At 40.9% G+C, this 21,409-nt stretch overlaps 1 protein-coding gene across 4 annotated transcripts in view; it reads left to right on the top strand.

Annotated features, from left to right (window-relative positions):
* Positions 1–924: 924 nt before the first annotated feature.
* Positions 925–21,409, top strand: part of znf609b (zinc finger protein 609b) — an 80,415-nt gene continuing 59,930 nt past the window's right edge. For 2 of the 4 annotated variants that reach the window (XM_079339543.1, XM_079339541.1), the window contains exon 1: positions 927–1,507. The gene's annotated coding sequence lies outside the window, so the exon portion shown is untranslated. Of the gene's footprint in view, positions 1,508–21,409 lie in introns of all 4 variants that reach the window. The other 2 variants (XM_079339542.1, XM_079339544.1) reach the window with 2 other exon arrangements.

The raw sequence follows: 21,409 nt of genomic DNA, 5'->3' as shown, positions 1-21,409 counted from the left end.
GATGTTCTGTTTGAAGTTAATATGAACTTTGTTGCGTACATACAAAGCACTCTCTAAATAAAAAGCAATCACAGTGTGTAACAGACTTCATTCAGATAATGCATTCATCAATTCTAATGACACCCATTTCTTATTGCACACTTTGTGAATCTGAGCTGTATCAATGGACAATGTTTGGGTTGCTTGGTTTGAATATATTCCATTGACCTGTTTTCTTCCTCTTGCTCACTTGCTCTGATTTTTTTTAATTACTACTCTAATTAATTAAGAAGACGACATTAACATTAACACACTGATCAACCACAGTATCAGCATCCACTCATTATAATGCTAAAAGATTCACAACTGCAGACTTGGATTGGTGTTTTTTTTACTTTTTTTTTTTTAAAACATCCATTTTATGACTCATTCAAGTTTATATCTGCAGACCAGATGGCTAATTAAAAACGGAGAAACCATTGAGCATTTATTAATGGCTAACCAGCATGTATTTTTAACAAATAAAAACTTAACCAGTCGATTTAATTATCTGTACCAATAACCATGTGTTCCTCCTTTAAACAACAAGGTTCATTGTACACTTTGACTGTGTCAAACCTCTTTTAAAGTTCAAGACATAATAAAAACAAAACAGACCCAGTGCTTCATTAAATCAGCCTGATAACATTCAGATCTATTGCAGCAATCATTTTGACCTATCTGCCCCGTAACACTTGAGTGTTTTATTTTTCATTTAAGATTGTGCACAATTGCTTTACTCTTGCATAAACAGCAGGGATTTGACAGTCTTATTCTCAATTTCTGCACCTCAAATAGACGCATATATATAGACAGAGAGGGATTTGCTTTGCAGATAAATTCATGGTTATTTTACGGTCTGTGGTTATTAGCCACAAACACAGGCTGCTTGATTCTCTTAGTTGTACTCGATGACAAAAAACCCCCCAACATGAAATCCCAATCCGTGTCGTGCTGAGGATCCAGCTCCGTGTCTTTGGGCCGGGCTCCGTGGACTGTGACAGTTCAATCCGTTCTGGAGCGCACTCATCCTGGATTTCCTCCCCGCTCCCGCTGCTGCTGGCTGGGCTACATTGTATCAGTTCCCACACGAAGAAACCACCGCGATGCTCATCCACAAACTGTGAATTTACGGAGGAATTAACCCGGACGGTGCGCTTCCTGGCAGTGGGATTAATTTGTCGGAAGATCACGGGAAGGGAATGGACTTGTGTGTGGTTTGAGAAGGCATCGATGAAATGCCCTCCGGACTGGGTTGTTGTCGATGTGGTGTGATGGCACAAGTCCAGTGAATCGCTGGCCTCCCCTCCTCTCTCTTGTGCTGGATGTCTTGGGGAGTGCACTGGTTTTCTGGTGCTTCACATTTTTCTCAGAGGTGTTGTTGTAAATGAAACCCATTGCTCTGAATAGTCCTGTTTTTTTTTCTCTAACCGAGAGCACAGCACCATGGACGGAGCGGTGTTTGGAATAGGAGTGGCTAGTTAAGTCGGTAAGTTTCTCTATTTTTCTCTTCTCACTCTCTCATTGTTGATGGTGCTATACGACGTAGCCTCGCGTGCGAGGAGAGCTGGCTAGCTTCACACCATATAGCCAACACAGCATGCAGCAGCAGCAAGCTAGCCAAGGGCTGACTGCACTCTGAGCTCATTGTTTCACTCTGCCAGCTAGCCTACTAGTCCCATTAGCTCATTACACCAGGCTGAGTGAGCTCCTTTAAGTTCAACCAAGGTGCAATGTAAAAGTGCAAACTTGTTCTGCACTGAATGGTTAGTTATGGTCTGCTCCAGGAAGGTTAAAGAAGTGCATTTATTATTGTACATTAAAAACCCTCACATGCATGCACTTGTCATTTTTACCTCTTTTAAAAAAAAAAAAAAAAAAAAAAAAAAAGCTGAATGTCAATTCATACATTTCATTGGGTTTAAAGGAGTTCAGATTCCTGCAGTGAGGTGTAGTGTTTCTCAAGCTGTGCACCAGGGACCCCAGGGTGACCGTGAGTCTGTCTGTTTTTTTTTTGTTTTTTTTTTGAGGATCTGTAGCAAGGGTGTCCAAAGTGCGGCCCAGGGGGCCATTTGTGGCCCTTGAGTGGATTGTTTGTGGCCCTTGACTTTGTTCGAAGAATCAGAAGATTTTGGCCCCCAGGCCTCATCAGATGGCATATTTCGTTCTTTTTTTTTTTTCTTTTTCATGTTAGCGAGGGAGACCTATAAAAGCCTGACTATTCTTTCACAGTTTCCCACTGCAATTAGTTATTGTGTATTTACATTATTTTTTGAAGAGGTCAAAATACAAAAAGTTCCTTCCAATATTTAAAAAAAAAAAAACAAAAAAACCCTGTGGCCCGTGAGCGATTCTAACGCGACAATTTTGGCCCGCAAGAAAAAAAGTTTGGACACCACTGATCTGTAGGAAGAAAGTTTCTCAATAACGTGTCACTTTGCAGGTTTCAACAGAACGTGAGAATGTATGTGGTGCGATTCAGACTATTTGAACCCTCCTTTTCACTTCCCTATTTTGGTGCCACTGTTAGAATGACTAGAGCCTTTGCATTTGTAGCAGAGAGAAGTCATCGCATGTGAAACCTTAAAGGAAGGAAATATCAGTAAATGGTCAAATAAAACTTGTAGTTTGGGCTTTCTAACAAAAAAGTGAACGAAGCTTGTCTCATGTGTTTTGGTTGGCTCAATGTGTTGGTGCTGTCTCAGCTCAGCAAAGTGAGTCATTCAATTAAAGAGGAATTGTTTTTTACAAGACCACTATGGGCTAACCCTGTGGTCTGTGCTACTCCGGAGAGTATGACAACACCACTTTTCTGACTTTCCTTGTCGTCTGCAAACCAATACCCTGCTCTGAAAAGCCCCAATTACAGATTTGATCATTTCCCAACACGTTTAAGTACAACATAGAGAAGAGAACTATCCAATCTGTACACGCTGCCTATAAATGAGGCTTTGTTGTTTGTGTAATGTGTGGTTTGAATATTTGAAAGGTCCAACTGCCTTTTTTTTATGATTTAATATTTGTGGTTTAGCCTTTATTCAAATAGGACAGTGGAAAGAGCTGGAACTCAGGGACGGATATTGGAGAATGACATTTGGGAAAGGAGGCGCAAGTCAGACTTGAACCTCGCTTGGAGGATTGTAAGCCTCGGTGTATGGAGTTGAGCTAACTGCTAGACCATCAGCTTCTTAGAATGGGGTTTTTGGGGCAAAATAATGCAATATCAAGTTTGACTTTAATCAGGAATTAGTTAATAACCAGCCTTGGAACCCGTCTACTATTGAGGATATCTGAAATAGGATTGTGTCCAAATATTTGGATAATGGTTCGTCGGTAGGTAATCGATTCTATTAATTTTTGGATTCAGATATTTCTTTTTTTTGGGGGGGGGGATACCTGTTATTCCTATGCTCAGAGAGGTCAATGAACGTCACACTTTAGTTCACCGCAGCCTTCAGCTGTGTGGGAACACTTCAAATGAAGTGAAGACAAGACGAAGGCAGTGTGCCAAACATGCAGTTTGAAACAGGCTCTCCATGATGGTGGAACAAGTGTGAAAAGTCAGGTTAATACTGTAAGTAGTTTGCCATTTGAGGCTGTGAAAAGGTACGCTGAAGCCCAAACCTTTTTCTCTGACCACAAATCTGTGTTTATAGAGATGATGTAAAAAAGCAAAACAACCCAGCCTCCATTGAGACAGAAGTGGACTTTCTAAACATCAGAAATAATGATCGTTGGCTTCGAACATCGATAATAATCCTCCTGTAGAGGACAATAACTACCAGAGGACGGCACGTTAGAAAGGACTGTTTAGTTCAATGTCTTTCTTCCAATGCTGTTTGTTCTGATAAGTGCACCAATCCACAAAAAGAAACTTTGAGTATTTGGCGGTGAAGCGTTTGACTCGAGCATCCCTGACTAATGCCGCAGTTCAGTTTTAAATACGAGTTTGGCAGCTCCGTTGTCCGGGTGTGGCAGTAACTCTGGACTGGAGCGTCTCACTGCAGGCATTAGATATTACCTGGAATCACACCATAAAACAGACTTCACTGTACTGTTAATCCACTTTGTGCCATACTGTAGTCATGTCTGATTTGCACTGAACACATATCCCATTATTCGGATGGCACGGCTCACTTATCCTCCGTCCTGCAGCAGACCTGTTTAAGCCATTTGCACAATGACACTCGTGCAAATTTCTCGAGAGTTTCAGGAGGCGAAAAAAATATTTGCCTTTACATGAATGCTTCGTGTCGTTCAAAATCAGAATATCAACAAAAGAGCGAAGATGAAAGTGCTGGCCAACAGAAACTGTCCAGCTAAATTATTACGTACACGGAGATCGCATCCAGTCGATGCAGCATGCAGGGAATAAATGTTCTCGTCTCCTCCGCCTACCCGGATTTCAATTCTCATGATTATATCCTTCTGCGTTCTCACATCTACTGATTTTCTGCTGAAAAAAACACAAGAGGGCTGGCAGGGGAAGTCCGAGTGATAATCTGGCTTTTCCACATGCAGCTCCCACCAAATTGTTTTTTTCAGGAGTTCTGTGCAGGTGTGAACAAGGCTGAAGCACCTTGTCGTCCAGGTCAGCTGTCAGCTGGTTGACGTGTAGCTTTAGCTTCACCTTGTCAGCCATTGCAGATGGCCTTTTGTTATTGTTAATGATTCCAGGTCTTGCAATGTCAACACAGTTCATTAAAGGATCACACATGTGCAGCACTCGAGAACACACAGCTGTATGTTGAGCGTATATTGGACATTTTCTCATCCTACTCAGCCAGACACAAAAGACAGTTTTGGTCAATGGAGCAAACGAGAAGAACAACTTTACTTGAGCAACTATAATTGATCTGTAAGTGAGTCTCTCCTTTCACTTAGGCTCTTATAAAGTGTGAGGCCATGATGGATTCATTTCTGCCTTTTCGGCATTGATTTCATGCACGACGTTTTCCTCTCCTGCACTTGTCATTCTTAAATCGATGCAACATTCAGCAATAAAATACTGCCAACCTCCGAGGATTTCTCTTTGCCAGTGATTTCCACCAAGTTCAAATAATGAAGCGTGCATAATTGTAGCTGCAGCAAGTGGCGTGCGTCCTTGTTATTCATTGCTCTGTTCTTCAGAGCAAATGTGTTCCTTCTCTTTCCAGCAATCCAAACTCAGTTCACTGTGAAGCACAGAGCTGCTGCTGCTGCTTCTTTTTTAAAGCCAGATCCTCTCCATCTGATTACCTCTAATCACTGTAAGGGTTTAAGGAGCCTTGTTGTAGCTTGCTCGACACATTTTCTACAATCTGACAGAGCCATCAATCGTAGAGTTCAAGAGAAACCTAAGACGATAAGCTCCACAAAATAAGGTGACATTATATACATGCCGGAGATGTAGTCGTCTGGGATGTGGATGAGGTGAAAAGGAGAGCCGCACTTTATGACTGTCCCTGTTAACTAATTAGATGTAGTGATAAGTTAACAGCTAAGATGTGACCTTTTATAAAGTGTGATAGCACAGAAACAACCGGCTGTGACGGTGACTGATGGGTCTTTATGTGACCCGCATCAAAATGTGTTTCAGAATCCACTTTATTGCCCTGGTTCTGTTGCACAATAAGAAAACGTCAACCCCCTTAAGATGCGCAATGATCATTGATTATTTTTTTTAAACGTATTTATTTATTTAGCCTTTAACCTTATTCGAATCTGTTCCAACTAAAGCGGCATATCAAAGTAACTGGGTTGAAGACGAGAATTTAACAGTGTTTGTTTTGAGGTCCAGGGCATCAGATTAGTCCGGGACAAGAGGATTATGTTGGCTTTGTAAGACTCCTGTCATCTCATGGCTGCACACCAGCTGATGGCAGAGTAAGAAAGGATTTAGCCTATGTACTTAAAGGTAATTCTAATTATTTCAGTTACTTCTAAAATCACTTTGATGAAGCCATTTACTTTGGTTGAGTGTACACCCTCATGCACTTACAGTCTGGGTTTTTAACTCGGCTGAAGAATAAGAAAGCGCTGCCAAATGGGAAGTGTATGCGTTTCTTAATTCCCTTTGTGCAGAGGGGAGTCCATATTAAGCCTCATAATACAGTTAGTGTCATTAGATGTGTTGAGATGAGATGGAGCACCTTTTGTAGTATAAAACATCATACAACACTTCCCCCAAGGTTGAGATTTATTTGAAGTGGTCTCTCCCTAAGTGGAGGGGGGGGGGGGATGGGCGCTCGTGTCAGCGCCTGGCTGGAAGCTCCAACATCCTGCTCAGCTTTACAAGACCAGACTGCCGGTTAGAAGTCAGTAAATGTAATTTCAAATCAATGCAAAGTCTTTTCACCCTCTGTTCTGCACCGCTTTTAGCTGCAAGCCATTTAAGAAGAGGAATTAATCCATAAGACAGAAAAAAAAAAAAGATCCTAAAAGGTATCTGAGTCCAATAATCTTTTTTTCTAGCTCTAAATATCTCAGTATGCTAAAACCATGATTACATTCATTATCATTGTCGTGCCAAGAAAGCTCACGGAATTGAATTGTAGCTTCAATAAAAAAATCAACAAGTCAATGAATCTAACTTTAATGCATCATCTTTAAGTTCTACGTTTTAAAACATGATTGTATAGCACAGTGGTCAGGGAGTAGGCTGACTTTAAAGCACGTGACCTCGGGTAGATTCATGTGTGAACAGTTGAAGACGGCTGTGTCGGTTGAATCTGTGCTGAGGGAGAAGTGTTGTGGGAGGAAGCTTTGGACTGTATCATCTGGTCATCTTCCACAGCAACACAGCCCTTTTTTTTTTAAACACAGCTTTCAGCCTCACAGCTGTGATGAAAGGCGTTTCTGTTTTTCACATTCAGACGCACCAAAGAAACGTCTTCACGCCAGCAGAGACAGGAGGGTTGGGAACATCACTTTTAGTTGTGAGGGCACAGCTCTCACACTCCTTCTCACACACACGGAGGAATTCATAATAAAAACAGCCTCTAGCGGTTTAACAAGATTTCAAGAGTCATCTCTTTCAACATACCTGAAAAAGCGTATCTCCTAACCTTTGCGCCTGTGTGTACTGAGAGACTGTCTACTTAGCGGTTGGTTCCTTGGGTTTTTCGAAAACAACACAAACAAAGAGCAGCAATGGCTGCTGTGAGACAAGATAATTCTGTTTGAACAATGATTGGTGGAACAAGGCCTTGCATGACTTACACGACAACATTTGGGAGCAAAATAAGGCTTCTGATTCAGTGTTTTCAGAAGCTGTTTGCTCACCTGTGTGGTCAAAAAAATAGATTAAAAAAACTATTAACCCCCAGCGAGGAAACTCATTTGCTACTTTTCGGAAAAAAAAAAATCAATCACAACGAACAATTAAAACACAACAAACATTTGAGACCTCATTTACAGCCATGAATCAGAGCCACAACTAAAACCGTTCATTAAAATATCTGACTGCCGCTGCAACAAAGGAGCTTCAGAGTCGCTCACTGGAACACCAGAGGCATCACTAGTCGCTCACTAAAGGAGCTTCAGGGTCCATTTAAAAACAACAAAGATCTGAACTGTTCTTAGTTTGGTCGTCATTCTCTTTTTCAAAGATGTGAACGTGGGATAAAGAGTATTTTCAGTCAGTGTGTACGTCTCGAAAAGGGAAGTCGAGCGGATTTTCCAAGGGTCGGCTTTCAAAACAGCAGGATTATGACGATGGGCCTCACAGCATCATAAATGATGTTTGGACACTTGGGGACATGTAGCTTTTCTGCTTGTATTAGATAGGACAGCTTGAAGTGAGAGTGGGGGATGACACGCAGCAAAGAGCTGATGTCCGATTTAAACCCGAGGACTTCAACCTCCTGTACGTGAGGAAGCGTTGAGCTATCAGTTGAGCCTCGATTGCTCTTTTATGAAACATTCCCTCATTTATTTTCTACAGTCTGTATTTTGGTGAATAGCCGACTCGATGCGTCAGTTGTCATGTGAACATATACAGTCGCGTTATGAGTCAAACGCGCTCCTTTACTTTTCAAGCAATTGATTGGATTCCTTACTAGTGAAATTGTAATTCCAGCAGAAAGGAGCCCACTCTGAATGCTTGTTGCACAGTTGCTTCTTTGCCAGAGTGGTGATCCATCTTTTCCTGGGATGGGAGCCCATGTTACACTCGACTCTCCCCCACACAAGCCATAAAGATATTGTCAGCTTTTGTGGCTCTGTGCAGTCTTAAGTGCTGCAAAATGCTTTCTCATTTGCCTCTGGTTGTACTCCTGTGTGTTCTTAGAATGAAAGCACACAGAGAAAAAAAAAACCCCAACGAAAACCAGCCTGAATTGACTTCTTATTTCTGTGCTTTAATAATGAAGCTCTGTCAACCAGCATTAGTGAGTTTAACACACTATTGCCTTCAGTGCTGTCTTCATTCATTCATTCATAAGCAACATGACCTCGTTTATCACACTCGCTTCACTTGTTCCTGACACTGGTGATCTTTTCAGTTGAGCATGACAATTATCCATCTCGAAATGGATGTTGTGTCCAGAAACGGGTATGTCATTGTTGACATGTTTAACAGCTGTTCTTCAGTGTGATTAAACAAAACGTGTGGACAGAAAGCAGATCAATCTGGCGTCCTCCCTCAAGTCGTGAGGGCCGATCGAGCACAGCGTCATCTTTTCTTTGCCACAACTGCCGTCATGCCTCACCTCCATATCGACGGTTATCAACACTCTGTCAAACGTAATGAAAACGATGCCCCAAGGTTTAGCTTTAGGCTGCCGTGAGAATGACTGCACCAGGTATTATATTGGTTATTTCTATGAGTAGTGAACGTGTCCATCCTTACATACTGAGCGAGAGAACAGCTCATGTTTAAGTCCCCAAAAACTGAATCCAATCCACCTCTATCTCCAAGCACAGCCCACAAGTTAACTGTCCATACTATCAAATATTATCTTATGTAGATGGTATATTTCAAAATGTAGATGCCAACCTGAGGGCTTAAATGAGTTTGCAATGTCTCAAAATGGTCTCCAATGACAACGTGGCAACTGTAGCTGTCAAGCCATGTGTTGATAAAGATACATCTGACTGGAGCTTACTGTCGAGCTACAAAGGCCCGTGAAGATGTGACGTGCGGGAATTCTTCTGAGAACATCAATACTTGAGCGAGGTGACAGTGAGTGGGTGGTTCTGAGGCTCCGTCCCTGTTGCCCTTATCAAACTGCAGAATCACACCGTCGTCTGAACAATCAAAGAACCGACCGCTTTCTTTCTCTATCCGATGACACATGTCCTGTGTGTGTGTGTGATTTTTGAAGGGTAAAGTGAAGAACATCCAGCAATGACAAAAAAATGCAGCAATAGAAAGTGAAAACAGATGAACTTATATTAAAACATCAATATCCTTTGGGGTAAAAAAAAAAGTGGGAATCATTTTTTTCTGTAGCACATCTGCGTTAATGTGAACCGAGCTCGACTGGCCTGTTTCATCTCACAGCCTGAGCACACATGGCAGCAGATGAAAGGAAGAAGAAAGACATTTTACATCCATTTTAGTTGAAGACATATTCCCACCAGAGCGGCCTCGGTTTATAGACCACTGAAGTGTTGTCATTCCTGCTCGCACTGATCATGTCCAGTTCCTTTAACTGAGCATGGATAAAGACTTAACCACCATCTCGGGCTTAAGAAGTTTTTATTCTCCATGACTTATTCATATCATGGGACTAGTTTAGTAGGCAGTTAAAAGAAGAAATAAAAAGCAAAAAGAAATCTCTATCTATTAAAATACAAGAAACGAGAGCTGCTTGGATGTTTTGCCTCAATACATTTTGTTTTAACTTGTCTTGGATGGTTCCCACCTTGATTCTTAGTGAAAAGAAATCTTCATTAAGTGAAATCAGAAACGAATCAGATTTGGGATTGGAGAACGGGTAATCCTGTCCCGGCCCTCGAGACTGGACACCAATGACAGGCCACTTGCTCTCATTTCCCGCCGCGTTTGGACAACTGTTAAATATCTTTAAATTAATGTCAAAGTCACCCGTCCTTTAATACCCCGTTTGGGGTCACGGGAGGCTGGAGAAAATCCCAGCCGTCGTCAAATTGGAGACAGGGTAGACTCTGGATAGGTCCCAAGTCATTCACATGGCGGACACATAGTAACTGAGGAAGAATCAGGCTTCCACTTCATGTCCAATCAAAAAGCTAACTAAAGACCCACATTACCATTTAATCTGTGAACCAGCGAGTCCAGCTGTTTTGCAACTGCGCTTCGCTCCATGCTTCTTCATGCTCTGCACTCCGGACACAGATCCTGTGGAACGGGCGAGTTAGAGATTTAAACACAAAACTGAAGAGAAGCTGAAACGAGTAAATCTTCAGACCAATAATCTACACGTGCTTTTGAATGAATGACATTTCTTTAAAATCCAATGACCAAACATTTGTTGGTTCTGTCGTATCACCGAATGCCTTATAAAACAAACACATGGTCACACACTAGTCTGGACCTGTGGGAGCACCTTTTTTTTGGTTTGACATCATGATTATTAAAGTAAATAATACTGACTAGAAGCTTGACTTAAAATGACTAAAATCATTCTGCTTCATGTAAAACTCACAATAATAATAATAATAATAATAATAAATTGTATCTCACAAGAGATAAACATAATGTTCAGTGTTGGAAATTCAGTTTGGAATATTGATGAACCAAATCAGGTAAATACTTTCTAATTATGACGCCCGTGTCCCCTGTAATCACCATGGATAAATCAGTGTGGCTGCAGGCGGTGGAAACATTTTTCCTCAGGCTTTGACATAAAGCTTACTGCACATGCAGACGTCTCGGCTGTGGACATTCATCCAAACAGTCACAGAAGCAATCATGTGGCTTTAACATAATTGCTTTGGAATGTCCTGACTGGTTTTGAAAAATATGGGCATGTAAGGTTTCACACAACAGCTTAAGGCTGATTTATGCCTCGGTGTTGAGACGTTGTGGTGTTTATGCGGGGCTACGGACGCAACGTGGCCCACAAGGAGATCACGTGTGGTATTTGGACAAATGGACCTACATTTTTTTTAATGCTTGATAGGGAAGACAACACGGTGTCTGAAGTAATACCAGATAATCCTCCTCTTCAGCAATGTTAAACAAACGTGTATTTTTAACAATACATAAGCCACCTCCTCTGACAGACAGTTTCTAACCACGGTCAGCTCTGTTTCTAACAGAGGGAATAAATGAAGGTAAAGCACATTAGCTGTATGATAAAGGCCCAACATGGCTTGATATTGTACTATGCATCCATCTATTGAGGAAGGGGGGGGGGGGCACACAAACATCTAGTTTGATCCTACGCTGAACCATAAATCAGATCCCACGCTGGAGGAATACACAGCGGGAGCAGAGGGACAACTTGACACAGACGCATCAATTCAGTTTTACTGTTACAAGATGTAAAATATTGAAATCCTCCAAGCTGTGAATATATCACACTATATTTAAATATGTCGCATGTAGGCAGAAGAAGAGCTCATACTCATCTTGGTGTCAGTTGAGTGAACATCTTAGATTTCACCCTATTTACTACTAAGATACTGACGTCAAAGGAAGAATATGACGTCTGTCAGTCGACCTGTTTGCTTTGCATTTTAAGATGACAGGAACTATAAAAGAAGATTGGCAATTGTGAAGTAAAAGAAGGAAGAGAGGGTAGAACAAAATGGTTAGATGGATGGCTAAAAGATTATGTGAGCACATCCGGAGAGAAAAAAAAAAACCAAGCAAACCTGTGCTCTTTTTATTTTCCGGGTGACGGAGCATTCGAGCTCTGACCTGGCTGATGTGCGGTTTATTGCAGGTGGATGCACATGTAGCCATGTCATTTTCAGACATTTGTTTTGGTCGCAGACGTGTAAACACGGCTGCCTGATATCTGGATCAGACGTGTCCTATTCAAATTTTGAATCATCGGCGTTGATATTTTTTGCAACGTGAAAATAAGAAGGTGTTCCCCAGCAGAGTTTAGGACCATGTGAAACAGAGGACTCTGTTGGTCTAATATCGTGGGTGAGCGATAATGTGAGCTGAAAAGTGGGAGTGAACTGTTGTGAAAAGGTTACACAAACATCCAGCGAGCAATTACTCAATATTAGAGCTGGAAAAATACGACTACATCATCCTACTCATGTTTGGTTTTATCACTATACGGTGGGTGTAACTAAAAGGGAAAGGTTTCTCTATCAGGTCTTACATGTCTTATCCAGCAAGGCGACGGTGATTGAGAGTAACTAAGTGTCAGCTGTCACTGTCAGATGTAAGAGCCTTCTTTATTCCTGGAACTGGATTAAAAGGACTAGTGGTTAGGGTTAAGTGGTATCTCGCAGTGAGGCTACAAATTCTCTCTGGAGCATGTGTTGGCTTTCTGCAGAAAACGCCTGGCCTTGTAAGCTGACAAATTCATTGGACAATTATACATTATTATTCACAGTAGATATTTTCTTATTCTGAAGAAAACCAACTTTAAAAAAACAAAACATTGTTAATATAAAAATCCATTTCTGAAAATATGGCTAAAAGTTTGTATCGACAATCGTGATAACCTTTCTAGGTAAGGTTATACTCTGTGATGATTGGCTCCAAGCAAATGGACCAAAAATAAACACCACTGCAGTAGGGCCGGGGAAAAATACTGATCGTACTGGGAGTTTGTTTAAATGATACGATATCCATTTTCCCAGCTGCCCAATAATAAATGTTTTGAATTAAAAAGGTGTATTAGTGGTGGCGCCGATAGCGCAGCGGCAGCGCGCGCACCATGTTGCGAGGCTTTGCTCCTCGCGCGGGCGGCCCGGGTTCGCGTCCGACCTGTGGCCACTTTCCCGCATGTCTCTCCCCACTCTCTCCCCCTTTCCGACTCTATCCACTGTCCTATCAATAAAGGCCAAAAGGCCAAAAATAAACCTTAAAAAAAAAAAAAAAGGTGTATTAGTAAATGTAGCGGCTGGCTCTTAGACCCGAGCCGAAGTGAGACCCGTCTCTGTTTTTACTGTAGCAGCATTGTGTGTGAGACGGTAGATAAAAAGAAGTGTGGTAGTCTAAGAATCCGAGTTTGTTCAAGTTTAAAATGTCTGTTGTGAAATGTTAAACCTATGTATGCTATTAAATTGGAATGGAATATCTGAAGTAAATAATTTAGATTTAGTAAAAAAAACCCGGCAAACTGTAGTGTCCGGTTTTCATTTTCAGGAAACATTGTTGAATATTGGAAAACATCGCGACACACATCAAAATGGGAGAAAAATCCAACAACATGGGGTATTATCCTGATCTAAGTTAGTTTTATTTCCAACTCAAGGCATTTAGAGCGCTGCCACACAAACACCAGGCAAGTGAGATGACCAGAGAGCAAGTTGCCCAGGGCCCATAGAAGTTATCAAAAGCCCCTTACACCCACAGGAATCAACACACTTGTCTGATTGGGGTGTGACGCTACTTAGGGTTGAAGACTTTGAACGATGTTTGACCTGCCTAAAATGACCCATTGAAAAATTGATTGTGCATTGTCACAAACTAGCAGCACACTGATAAATTGTGCTCTCTGGTCTTACTCCTGATACCCATCAATCCTTGAATGTGACACTCTGCCTCTCTGGAAGAGATCAGTGCTGCATTGATTCTGGACTGCGACCATGTGAGAGTGACAGGGCAGTTTGAAGGCAGGCTTGTTGACTCGCTCTTTGTGAAGCAGCTGCTGGAGGAGAGGCAGGCAGTTATTCAGGGTTAATGGTTGTCCATGCCCTCTCTCTAGTTAGACATTCACATGGCAACACCTCAACTGTCCATGGTTCAAACAGTAGTGCAGTGTATGAGTCACTCAGCAGTGAAGACTCCTGACTCTGGAGGAGCAGTTAGACCAGTGGTTTCTCTCCATGCTTTTGAACAGATGTGTTGTAACAAATGTAAGCGCTCTAAGTGGGTGAGTACGACTTTCAGTATTGATTACAACAGTTTGAAATGTTGAATTGTCCTGAAAAAGTACACGTCGATAACATCAGCTTAAGTGAATGTATTGCGTTTGTGGAGGAGTATGTCAGGATATTTTTTTAAGAAACCGGCCTGACATGCTGCACAAGCAACACACACTTACTCACACACACACACACACACACACACGCACACACGCACACACACACGGCAGGGTTGGACAAGGGACTTTCTGCTCTCTAGCCTCAGGTCCTGCCCTTTCACTTCCTTCTCCTAATTTGTCAGAGCTTTAGAGTCTAAAAACAGGCTCACTCTGTCCAACATGTTTATTCAGCTTCTCATCTGTTTACACTTTTGGTCGAGTATAAAAGCCTTAATGTAACATTGTCTCACCTTTCACCTGAGTGTCACTGGGCCACGATGATGGAACCAAGTGACCCTCCGTTGTTTCGTCTGTTCCAGGGGCGGGACGAGATCAGCTGAAACAATGTTTTTTTTTTATGTGTTTTTTCATTTAGTCTTTGAAGCTCCTACTTTGCCGTGCTGAGTTCACAGATAGGGACGCCATTAGAGGTGGTGTTCAGTCCATCCCTGCTCTTTAAATCAGTAGAAAGCCAAATAAAGCAACAAGAAATTCAGCCAGTCTCACAGATGACTTGAGTCGATCCTGATGTATGTTCTCCTTCAAAGAATAGACTTTGAATCCATGGATCAATGAATCCAGAATCCTTTTGAATTGAAAGTCGATTCTAAATCGAATCGTTACCCCAAGAATCGAAATCGATTCGTGTGACACCCAAAGATTCTCAGCCTTAGACACCATTACTACAGCATTTTGGATTCAGTGTGAATGTACAAAGACGTCATGGCGGCTGAGCTTAGTTATGTTGCCTTTGCACAAACGCAGGCTGGAAAGAGCTTTTGATCGACGCAGACGTTTTGGGAAGCTTTTGCCCTTTTCAGCAATTTCTTCCACCAGCTTGTCTTGTTTCCGATCTTTAAACAAAGTTATCTCCATCAGTATCAATGTATTTGTGAGATGGGCACAGAAATAAAAAGACTTTTAATCCCTGCCCTTTTTAATAATGGGACAAATCGATGAATCCTTATCAAAGTGTTGGTGGTGTCTTTAGCGTTTTCTGACAGAGAATGACAAAGGAGACATGCATCATTGGTTTATCCTAATCTTGTCTTCACATTAGTTAATAATCTTGATTTGAAGCCTGACTTTAGTCGTGTTAACTGGAGTCAGTCAGGCGCGACGGTCACGCTGATTATCCTCTAAAGAGCTTGAGCTGGCCGTGTTTACTGATCTGCCCAACCCCCAGCACTGCCACTGATATCGTCAAATCATTTCCTTACTTAGCACTATATGCTGAACCCAAGTCTGCCATGCTTTGTTTTAAAATATACAGTGGTTAAAACTGAAGGACTTCCCAGGAAAAGCACAATGAGGTGTTGAGGAGGATATGAACATTTAACAAAAACGGCTACTTCCTGTCCTCTCTGAGTACTTGAGTAGCAAAGACTGCCTGTAGCCATACCAGGAAATATCACTACATTACAAGGACTAGACTCACTGATAGATATGATTGTAGTAATATAATTATGTGGTTTTTGTTTTGCAGTAGTTGGTCCAATATCTTTGTATTATGTTGTTAGTATATTTTTTCTGGACTGACTTCCTGAGAATTAGATGGATGGAGGACTTTATTGATCTCAAGTTGGGAAATTGTGGCGTTACAACAGCAGGACATCAAACACACAATGTCAGTAACAAAACAATATAACATGGAATACAAAGTAGAAAAGCAATAAAAATGTACAAAATATAAAAGTTAAGAATACGAATGATATATATGCCTGGATTTAACTTAAACATTCCAACTAGTCAGAGATGTAAAGAAATTAACCACGACATGTGTAAGTCGTGTTTAACTGAATGTAAAAATACTTTGTTGGAGTAGATGAACATGTGCAGAAACCAGTGATGTCAGTATTGATATAAAGAGCAAATAAATCAGTGATACATACAATACAAGTAAGGGATGGAGTTTACGGAAAATCTCTCTGGTGTACTCATCGCTGCTGTCGTCTTTGACAGCACTCAGTATTATTTTCACACATATAAACAGAAGATGTCACACTCTTCACACATAGCCCCACATGTCACCGTCACCTGCTGGATGCCATCTCCTGAAAGTATCATGTTGTCATTATATTTTTCTTTCTAAAGTACGTAATGACACAATGGATGTTTTTTTTGTTTTTTTTACACGTGTAACGAGCACAAACAAACTAAAGAGACAAATGATTTGGATTGTATTTGACACGTGTTCCATCAAAAGTTAAGTAGGTAAATCTGTAGAAGCTGTTCTTGGAAATAGCTCATCTCAGCAATTCAAGATGATGTTCAGTTGTGTACATGACATTATTCACAGTTGACATTGTGGATTTGTCTACTTAGACTTTTCAACCCTGTTGTTAGGCTGCTGCCAAAGCTGTCTCATGTCTCAGTCTTGCCACTTGGTCTTTTCATGCCGTGCACTGGCCACTATCATTTGACAGCAAAGTAAGATAGATGGTCAAACCCAGTCATTACGTGTGAAACATCTTTTCAGGTTTTCCTAATTTATTAACACCAACTCAGAATATGTGGCTTTAGAAGGGTTTGTAGTTGTCAACACAAAATTCAACAAGAAGCACTTTGAGTTCCCTCATCCCCTCTGGCACTTTTGTTGCTTTTGAATAATTCAGTGTTTTGATTAATGTTGAATTTCTTTCTTTGTTTTGTGGTGGTGTACTAGATTATCAGTCCTTTCTCATTCAAGTCAGGAAGATGTCCAAATGAAGTAAATCTCATTTTTCTTGTGCTCTTATCTTGAAACCAAGATTTTCCTTTTATCCAGTTGTTAAAGCTGATACATTTATCGGAACGATGGGTCTTGTTTTCAAACCAGAATATTTACAGTCATTATAGATGCCTCCTTTAATTTTTGAATATCTTTCCACATCCCAGTCGTTGTCATTCCATATCTTACACAATTAATCTAATTCCGATAATAAGCCTGTTAATGTGTTTTTTTTATGCAGATGATACCAGTTTATACCTTTTGCAATGGCTAATGAAAAGCAAAAAATGCTAAATGATTGATCATTAAGTTGGCCAAACATGATCAGAATAGACAACGTAATGTAATGCCTTTTAACGTGATTGAATTGATGAGGTTGAATGGCATTGAACAGATCTCGTTTGATTGGGCGCTGGTGGCCTTGTGGTTAGTTTTCTGCATTTTAATAGGCGATAGTTCTCAAGTGGGCAGGTTCAAATCCATCCTGAGTCTATCTAATAAAGACATTTAAAAAGGCCAGGCCCCAAGAGAGATTGATATAACAGTGGAATCTTAATTTATTTGCACACATAACTAATGCAACAATTCAACAAAAACACGTCTTAATGAAGCATTCCATTATGCACTCAGAGAATATACTCCGACGAACAAATACAAACAGGATCGCAGCAGCAGATGCCACTGCAGTTACTCTATCGACTTGCTTTGAGACAGAGTGTCTCAATTATAGAATGAAGTGAGCAGAGATAATGAGAAGTGTTTGAGAATCGCAGAGACTTGCTTTTGTAATCCAGAAATCATGGTGAAGTGGGATGGCCGAGCACGTTAATGGAGCTCCTCTGGTTTCTGCTGGAGTCCTCCTTTGAGCAAAGAAAAAAAAAAAATCAATCTGGCACCATGTCAGGGTTTAAGATTGAGGTTTCCTTACAATCTGGTTAATGTCGGAATGTTCTCGTCTTCCTCCGTGTCCAACTGCTGCCACACACGCCACAATTTGATTATTTATTACTAATTATATATGGGTTGAATTCACAATTCAACACTGTGAGGGCTTGCCTGGACTGTACTTCGTTTCTGTCCTTTTGTTTGTCCGCAATTTTCTCTCTCTGAGCTTTAACGAGACATTGATTCATTTAAAGGGGGAAGGGCTGTTCTTCAGCCAAATACTTGCAAGTTGATTAGAGCTGCAGCTATCGAATATTTTAGTAATCGAGTATTCTATCGAATATCCCGTCGATTAATCGAGTAATTGAATAAATCATACTTTTGCTTAATTAAGGTTTAACTCGTCTTGGGTCGTCCCTACAAACCTGCTTCTTTGCAGTGACCATGGAAACGCCTGCTTGTTATAACCAACCACCTCTGCTCCACAGCTGCTGACACTCACCATATTACTGACAGGGTCCCAAATAAACTTTTGGATTCATTGGTCAAGGCGGCAGATAAACTAAAAATACAGGCCAAACATGTTTTAATGGCTGAAATAACAAATACCGTAAATTCCGTACTATTGAGCGCACCTGGATATAAGCCGCACCGGCTAAAAATAAGTAAATAAATGTATTTGTACATATATAAGCCGCACTTGATTATAAGCCGCAGGTGTCCACGCTATAACAAGAGCTATTTACACAGACGTAGGCTACCGGTAACATCCGCAAATACTCTCCCCCAGCGTTCTCTCATACAGCCACTCAACACGTTCTCGCTGGTGCATTCACTGACTCTCCACATAATCGGAATTATGAACACATTATCAACTACTGACTTTACAACATGAACCGTTACAATACGAAGCCTAGCCGACGGTGTCTGTAACACGGCTGATGAAAAAGATGACCGTAATATATTTCACAAGAAAAAGTCCATCCATTCACTGCCTCAGAATGACTTCATTACTCACTTCCTCAGTCTCTGTTGTCGCTGTCAGTGTCATCTTAACGTGCAGCAGCTCTGTTAGCTTCTTTGACAGCCAGGTCGATCGCCTTTAACTTGAAAGCTGCATCATATGTATTTCTCCGTGTGTTTTCCATCATGAGGGTGCGTGCATGAAGCGCAAAATGACTGATATTAAGATCCGACGTGACGAAGTCAAATGTTTTTGCGGCAGAAGCTCATTGTCCCCCATAAAAAATCCATGCATTAGCCGCACCGGAGTAGAAGCCGCAGTGCTCGAAGTGTGAGAAAAAAGTAGCGGCTTATAGTCCGGAATTTACGGTACTGTTTTGTGTAGCCTACACATCTGTTACAGTACATTTAATTGAGAAAGCATTATGTTCTGTTGAATCAATCACAGAATCAATCATTGTCAGATAAGGAAATTGAGAAACTTTAAATATATATTTGCTAAATTATTATTCCACAAACAAGTTCTATCTTGATTTAGCTTTGAAGACATCAGACATTTCATATTATCAGCCTGTATATTGTTAAAAGTGTATCTCTGTCTGCTCCTGCAGCGCGTGCATTCAGCACGCTCACAGACTACAGAGACCATAGACGTGTCTATGACAGAGACTGTGAGGACGTTGCTATCGTTATGTTAGCTGCAAACACGGAGAGAGTGAACGGAGAAAAGCCGACCGTTTGACCGGATCACGGATCAACGGTGTGCTGACTAAAAGTTAAAAGGGGCACGCCGCGCTCGCGTGTGCGCGCGTGTGCGTGTTGAAGTGTCTGTGTGTCAGAGAGAGGAGCAGGTAGCTGCAGCTACATTAAACGTGTTTTATACTCATACCAAAGTTTTGATGACGCAAAAAAAAAAAACTTAACGAAGCCTCGAGGCAGCGAAAATTCCTCGATGAATTTTTGTAATCGAATTATTCGAGTTATTCGAGGAATCGTTTCAGCTCTAAAGTTGATGTTTCTAAAATGTACGGTTTAGTTGCTTTTCTTTGTCATGAGTCGAGTACACAAAGCCATTCGGTTTAGCAGTGTTAATTGGAAAATGATAAGCGACATGAAATTTATTGAACATTCTGAGAAGTTGACATTTTAATGAAGTGATTTATGGGGAAAATAATGAGCAGAGGAATTGTGAATTAAAATAATTGCTAGTTGCAGCCCTCATTTCCACAATCATTTGGTATAGTTGATGTGAACCTGCTAAGAATGAAGTTAGACTTTGTGACATGGACTTGTTTCTGTTCTGTGTAAATAAATGGATTTTGATTTCTAGGACAATCTGAATTTTCCTCTAATAATTCAGCTGCTATAACTTAACACGCAGCTCTTTATGTTTCTGTTGTCCATTATAAAGTAATTTTTAGACAAATCAACCAAATATTATCAGGAAGTGCTTTGATAAGGAAGTGTGTTGGTCTCCTCGGCATCTAGAACCAGCTTCAGTGAAAACATTGGATTTGTATGAAGAGGAGCAGTGTTTGTGATAGAAGCACGTTAACGTCAGCTCAGCATTTGGAGACTCAGTGCTTTTTTAAAATTTAACATCAAAACAGCATATGCATTAAATGAACGACGATTGAATGAATGGAAAACCAATAAAATCCCAAATGGCCGACTTTAAATTCTTGTCTAATCCACTAACAGTGAATGTAAAAGATTTTTTTTAGTCCCAGATTTTAAACAAGTAAAAACTACTGAGCTACATATAAATATCTGTCTCTAGTCTTTTTTTTTTTTGCTCATTTCCAGTTTAAATATTTATTTAACTTTGACTTTTTGTACTAATTCTTTGCTCCTCGTTCACTGCACATTTCCCAACTCTTCGATCGCCCCTTTAGCCCGCTCTGAGTTACTGTTTCTCAAAGCAAACTTTGAGTGTTTTAACCACACTCTACGATTCAGAAACAATTGAATATGCTTGACTTGAAGTGGACGAGCTGTGTAACAGTAACGTCAAGAAGACAGTTTTATGATTCCTCTAACTTAATCTGTCATCACTCCCTGTCAGTGCGAGTCCAGCTGACCACACGATGCAGTTGTAATAATAAACTGGCCTTGCGATGATAAAAACCTTGCTGGTTTCACACGCTGTGAATCTTTACAGGATTCAATCTCTTTACTGTATTCTTGTTTCTCCACCACCACCTCCTTTGCTGGGAAACTGTGGAGACTGGTGCAGTTCGAGGCAGTCTGGAGTGAGAGTTTTTTTTTTTTTTTTGCTGCGTCACTGCGAGTGTGGGTATTAAGGCTTAATCAGCCAGAAAGCAATCTGCATATTTCACACTTCTTTAGTTGCTGTCGATTGGAGTCATACAGCTGCCAGTTCAAGAGATCCAAAAAGCGTCTACAGTCGTGGATAAAAGAAAATACCCTTTGGCTGTAGGTTTATTACACATTAACTATTCTATCTGAAAATGTAATGGTTTCTAAATTAGGTTAAAAATGGAATAGTCATTTGTTCCAAGGATAATAAATGCATGTTTTCCTAAAGGGCAGGGACCACCAATAGCCTCATCTTGAATCCATCCACAGTGAGGTTGCGTTTCACTGGAGATCTGTGTGCTCTTGTTGCTGACATATTTACTGATAAAGATGCTGACCAGCCCCACAGACTCCTGATTCCCATCAACTGGACTGGATTGGCTGGGCGCGT

The sequence above is a fragment of the Symphodus melops genome, assembly GCF_947650265.1.
Source record: "Symphodus melops genome assembly, chromosome: 3".
NCBI lineage: Eukaryota > Metazoa > Chordata > Actinopteri > Labriformes > Labridae > Symphodus > Symphodus melops.
Note: the sequence above shows the minus strand (reverse complement) of the source record. Positions and strands in the feature narration are given on the sequence as shown.